This window comes from Falco naumanni, chromosome 2, assembly GCF_017639655.2.
Source record: "Falco naumanni isolate bFalNau1 chromosome 2, bFalNau1.pat, whole genome shotgun sequence".
NCBI classification, from domain to species: Eukaryota; Metazoa; Chordata; class Aves; order Falconiformes; family Falconidae; genus Falco; species Falco naumanni.
In genome coordinates this window covers 91,166,223-91,172,222 of record NC_054055.1, presented here as the reverse complement: position 1 = coordinate 91,172,222, position 6,000 = coordinate 91,166,223, and the positions used below count along the sequence as shown (strand labels likewise).

General features: G+C 41.8%; 1 protein-coding gene across 4 annotated transcripts in view; it reads right to left on the bottom strand.

Moving 5' to 3' along the window:
- Positions 1-228: 228 nt before the first annotated feature.
- SMPX (small muscle protein X-linked) overlaps positions 229-6,000 on the bottom strand; it is a 44,401-nt gene continuing 38,629 nt past the window's right edge. For 3 of the 4 annotated variants that reach the window (XM_040582535.1, XM_040582536.1, XM_040582533.1), the window contains exon 5: positions 230-1,551. The gene's annotated coding sequence lies outside the window, so the exon portion shown is untranslated. Of the gene's footprint in view, positions 1,552-6,000 lie in introns of all 4 variants that reach the window. The other variant, XM_040582537.1, reaches the window with a different exon arrangement.

Below are 6,000 nucleotides of genomic sequence, written 5' to 3'. Positions count from 1 at the left end.
TTTCTCCTCTTTTTATCACTTCCATACTGGCAGGAACAATGCAGAGCCCAGTATCAGTGAGTGATAATGCAGCGTTAGGGAAAATTGTTCTTTTTCTATTGAATAGACATGTTAATCTTATCGGTATGTAAATGAAAGGTGCTTCTGATGCATTCTGTCTCCTGGCATTTCCATTTCAACCTGTCTTTTGGTGATGTTCACCTCCAAGGAATATATTAAGGGAAATCAGCCATGAGCTATAAGGATGAAGCAGGATGGTAAGCAACGTTGGTATTGTATATGGAAAGTACAACATGCCCTTTTAATTGAGTTGCAATGAGTACAGCTCCTTTCTAATTTCCTGTACAAAGCACATGTAATAACTTAAAATACAAAAATATTGCCAGTTAGCTTTTGTGTTATCTGATGGAGCAAATGAGAATTAAATGGATGTCATTGTTAGTAATATTCAACTTGAAATCTGTTTTCTAACCAGAATAATTATCTTTATTTTAATTGAATAAACAAGAGCCAGGCAGAGAGTTTCAGAGCATGTAGAATAGTTTCAATCAACAGTAGAAGAATATTATTACAAAACAGGTCCTCTAATCCATTAACAGTAAATAACACGAGCGACCAAGGAGACACAGTGCATTACATTTCTCTTAACAATAAGATCTCATTTCCAAAAATAGAATATGCATCGAACAGTCTTCAATTATGTACAGTCCATATAAAACAAGTGTCAGGGATTAATCACTGTACGAAAGGGTTGCTGTGATCATACATGATTTTTGCTCGGCACCAGTATTTCAAAGTCCCCTTTTCATTTGGGCTTTTGAAGATAGTAATCCTTCAACCTACACTCAGGGGCATGTTCCATCGAGGCTGGATGACCTGTTTATTTTAATAAAGGTTGCAGGTTTTCTGTGAGCTAGATCACATCTTGTATTTTCATTGTGTAAAGTGAAGGTGTTGCATAAATATCAGAACACCAGTGCATTTTAGATTCTCAAGAAAAAGAAATACTTTGGCTCTACAACATAAGAGAAATTTAGTTAAACTCACCAGAAAGAACATCCCTTTTAATATTTTAGTTTCCTTTATTACACTTGATACATTATTCCTGTTCTATAACTAGGAGTACACAACAGGAAATTAGATGTTACATTCTCAATTTATTCTGCATTTTGTCAAATAATTTTAAAACTGTTTTGTCCATATTGATTTTTTTTCAAAAGGAAAGAAACCAAATTAATTGCAAATATTGATTATTTTTTTAAAAAAGTATTCTACTTTCACTCAAAATTCAAATTACACTATTCCCTGTTCTGAGGTCAAAATAATTCCTGAATATATACACACACATTACTAGTTGTGTTTGTTTTTTATTTCAGTGGTACTTTCTTATGTTAAACAAAACGGACAACAGAAAAGTGTTGATATAAATGTACAAAGAAGATGCTTCCTATGGGCTACCACGGAGTTAGGAAGTTCAGTCTTCATACAGATATATAAAGCATTTCAAATTATCTCCATTCATTGGAATCCATTCATTTTCTCTTGTCAGACCTGTATGACAGATACAAGACCAGAAATTAAATCATTTATCAGTGCACTCACAGGTATTTTCAGAGCACACAGAAAAATACCTGCAAGTTGTGAGGGGGAGTATATTCCCCACACCTGCAATTTTGCTTTTCACTTGTTTACACCCAAGCTTGGGGAATAATGAGTGGGCGTGAAACAAATCTTTTTGATCCACTAGCTTTTTCCGCCTACACTCCAAATCTCTGTCTGATGAAATTTCATGACTCTGCTAAGAGCTCAGGGCTTTAATGCCTTCAGTTCTGTCCTCAGTACGGGTAGCCATGACTCCTACCCCATCCCATTGCCCAGCTGCCCCCGGCTGCCTGGCAGGACACAGAGGGCTCCTGGCCTGCCCCTGCCCTCGAGAGAGCAGGGTCCAACCCCACACAGACCCTGGGATTCATCCCCAGAGAAGCCCAGCACTGCTTCAGCAGGCACAGGTGGCAAATCCTGCCGTATGGCACAGCAGCGTGGCCATGCTGCAGGTACTAGGGATGCATCAAATGTACAAAAGTTAAAACAGTATTTAATGCTACCAGTAAAGACTATTTACTGGTGTGTGTATATATATATGTGTGTGTGTGTGTGTATATGTATATATATATGTGTGTGTGTGTATATATTATTTTTAAATTAATTCTTTTTCAGCTGCTTTGATCACCCTCTTGCCTTGCTTTCTCTGTACTGCCCGCTGGAGTCCTTACTGGCAGCGAGTCTCCCTTGCCTCCTGTCCAGTCTGAACAGTCCCAGGGATTTTCAGCCTCTCCTGTTTTGGTGGTGTGTCTGTTCCTGTAACTATTTTTGGCACAACTCCACTCCCCTCCTGTTTCTGCTTTAATTTTCATGACTGACCAGCACTGAAGGCAGCATTCTAGACATGGTAGCATAGTATTTTCTGTGCTGTTTGTATAAATCCAGCTGGAGTTAATTTATTTACTTATGTCAGGTGAGGTGGGGAGGCATTTAACTGCTGTCTGGGGAACAATGAGTAATTTCCGTTGACTGGTCTACAGCGACTTTTCCCTGCATAGTCACAGCTCATTCGGAGCCCATCATAGGGTCTGTTCCTGCTGTCTTTGAAGTTAAGAGACATCAGTGGTTGCTGTTGATATTGGTGGTTCCAGACAGCTCAGTACTGAGGAAAACAGGTTTTGTGATTAACTTTCAAAAGTTCAAGACACTAACTTTCTCGGCATATATGTTTATTCAGCTAAGATATAAGCATTTGAGGGGGGGGGGGGAATATCAAGTACCTCTGGTCTGGGTAAATTTTATTGAACTCACGAAGTTTTAACAAATGCTTGGAAAGCAGAGAAAAAGCCACAGGACAGAGAAAAAAATGGCAATCTTCTGTATTTCATGATGTGTTATATAAAGTGAGTTTTCGCTGTGCTCCTGAAGGTATGTAGGCTGTACACATTTAAAAAAATAATGGAGGGACATTCAAAAGCCTGGAATTGCCTAGCTTTGGGAAGAAACACTTCCCTGGAGAAAAGGGGTGCTATTAAAAGAAACCCTGCACGGCTTGCACTAACTGCTCAAAAGTGTTGGCAACTTTTGAATAAACAAGCCAAAAGTTAATAGACTTGAAAAAAAGTGAGGGTGTGCCATTGCCCACAAGAAAGAGGTCATAAAGCCACATGCAGTGCCAATACCGCCCTGTGGCCGTTAGCAAGCGAACAACGTAATCGTCTTGTAGCCTGATTCGGTGAGGCAATGTGCTGTTCTATTTCTGCTGAAATTTCCTTCCAGTCAGGTAATTTTAGGTACTTATCTTTCTGATCTTAAAACAAATGCCAACGTTAAGGCTGTATTTGATGGCTCCCTGGGATATGCACGCACGTGTAACCCTGTCCTATGTAATTACTGCCTGCCTACACACGCTCTCCATGTGTTTCAGTTGAGTGTTCTCCTTTCTCTTTCAAACCGTTCTTTGCCTGTTCCTGAATATCACAAGGTGACTGTTTTCCAGTGGTGGGTGGATAAAACATTGCTGGCAGTGATTAAACTCAAGCACTCAAGCCCGGGATCGGGAGAGAGAGTGTGCAGAGTGCAGCGGGCGCAGCTGAGCGTGATGTGGTCCTCGGCGGCACAAGGGTTTTCTGATCCTTCTGCTGGCAGAGGCCAGCGTCAGCTTCTGCCTCCAGACACATTGTGGGTGGGTTTGTGGTGTGAAGGACAGCTACAATGTAGCATTCTGGTGTTTAGGATTGCATGATATTTTTTATCATGTAAGATAACCACGCAGATTCAGCGTCTTAGATGGTAAGGCTGTGTTTCCTGCAGGTGTCATCCTGGAAGAGACATCTGCCCTGCGTGGGAGATCCATGCTTATCTTCTCCAAGCAGTTTAGCCTTTCCTTATTTCCTGAGCTCCTCATAACACCTGTCCTGTGCTGTGCACACCGAGCACCCAGGGATCTTGGTGATAAGGGTACAAAGAAGACGGAGCCAGGCTTCCCTCAGTGGTGCCCAGTGACAGGACAGGAAACAACAGGCACAAATTGAAACACAGAGAATTTTACCTCAACAGGAAACAAAATGTCTTTGGCTGTCAGGGTGGTCAAACACTGGCACAGGCTGCCCAGAGAGGTCGTGGAGTTTCCATCCTTGGAGATATTGAAAACCCAACTGGGTATGGCCCTGAGCAATGACCCTGTCCTGAGCAGGGGTTTGGACTCCACGACCTACAGAGGTGCTCTCAAGCCTCAGCCAGTTTGTGAGTCTGGGAAGAGGCTTTGTAGGTCCCAAGGGAAGCTGTCCTCCACTCACAAAGGCCAAGGTGGATTTGTGGGCCAGGTGCAGGGTCCCTGCTTGCCCCTGCTCTGCCGTGGAGCCGTCAGTGAGCTTACAAACTAAAACAACAAGCTGTTATATACTGTATTACTGTGCTGCTCATCATCCGAGTAATCTGGCTGCTGGGATCACTTTTAGCCATATGCTCTTTCTTCAAATACTCCTTTATCCTGCCTTCATTTCCTCATCGATCCCAGACCTTTGACAGCCATCTCCTGCTAAAATCAGTATTAATATCACTTAATAAATACTTCTGTGGCCTCAGGGCAGAAAGGTCCTAACTGGCACCATATCCCATCCAGCTGAGCAAGCAGCTGTCTTCTTCCTCCTCCTGTGGCAGGGTACTCTCACTAGGCAGTGGACCCAACAAAAGATCTGCTTTCTCCAGTTCTCCCAGTCACAACGGAGACCTAGCAGCTCTAGTCAAAGGAAACCCAGTCTTCTAAAAGGCCATGCACCTACAAGACTAGTTTATTAGCAGGAGGAGCAAAAGAAAAAAAAAATACTGTAGTGCCCAAGAGCCCTGCCATTTGCCATCCAAATGCAACCAAGTTGCCATGATGATAAACCTTGCCTCAGTGCTCAGGTGCTGAGGGAGATCAAGCCTGCTGTTCTCAAATTTTGTCTAAAGCACACTGCTTGCAAGCAGTGCTATTTTAACACCTACTAATAATATTACCTTTCTCTCAGATGTACTTTCTGCTCTCTGGTTGCTTATAATTGCTACCTGAACTGCCTTTGCAGTCAGCAGACCCTCTGTTATCTCCCCGTGATGTTTCAATGCACTCAGACCTCCCTCCGTCCAGCTCCAATTCTCTCTCTCCCAGGTCCCAAAGGCAAGTTATTTTTAGAACTCAAACTCCTCCAGAGATCAATGGGAGTCTGAAAACTCAAAAATAGGTTGCTTACGGTACATTAATAATCCTCACAGTTAGGTTCCCCAGTTAGTCTTTCAGCTGCTGCAGCTTATCTACCAGAACCTCCCTTGCCACTCCAATCAACCTCATTATACTGAACAACACTGCCATTTTAAAGAAAACAGAAAAGAATGTACTTGAGAGCAAATGCTTAAATGTTGTCCTGATTAAGGATAGACATAAGCACATGCTTAGGATCTTCTTTGAATCATGGAATTAGAGGGCTTTTCAGCCCTCAAGACTTTCTCCGTTCCCTCTCTGAGAATCTGCAGGGCTGTGGTTTGCAGTCAGTGTAATGCCAGTGTTAGCTTCTGGGACAAAAAAGATGGGGTCCCTGCGCTTTCTAACCACAGGGGAAAGCAATGGCTATGTTTATGTAAAAAAATGTTTTAATTTATGTGCTAATCAACATAGATGCAACTTCAAAAATAAAATTAAATAAACAAATCCCAAAATCACACTTTTTCCTTCTTCAAAATTACAGTTTTTAACATTGCATCTCCCTGTTATTCCCTGAAAATATGCCCAAACTAGTTAGCAGCAAGCAGATGAACGATTTGCTCTAAAAAAAGCACCAGTAATTCCAACTGTCTGTATTTTCTGTTCTTATACAACATGCTAGCTGAAAGAAGTTGAAACATGAAATGAATCCTGATTTTGGCTGTATCTCCATACGTGCAATAAAATTACCACATTCAGTCCCATTGTTATATAGTTAA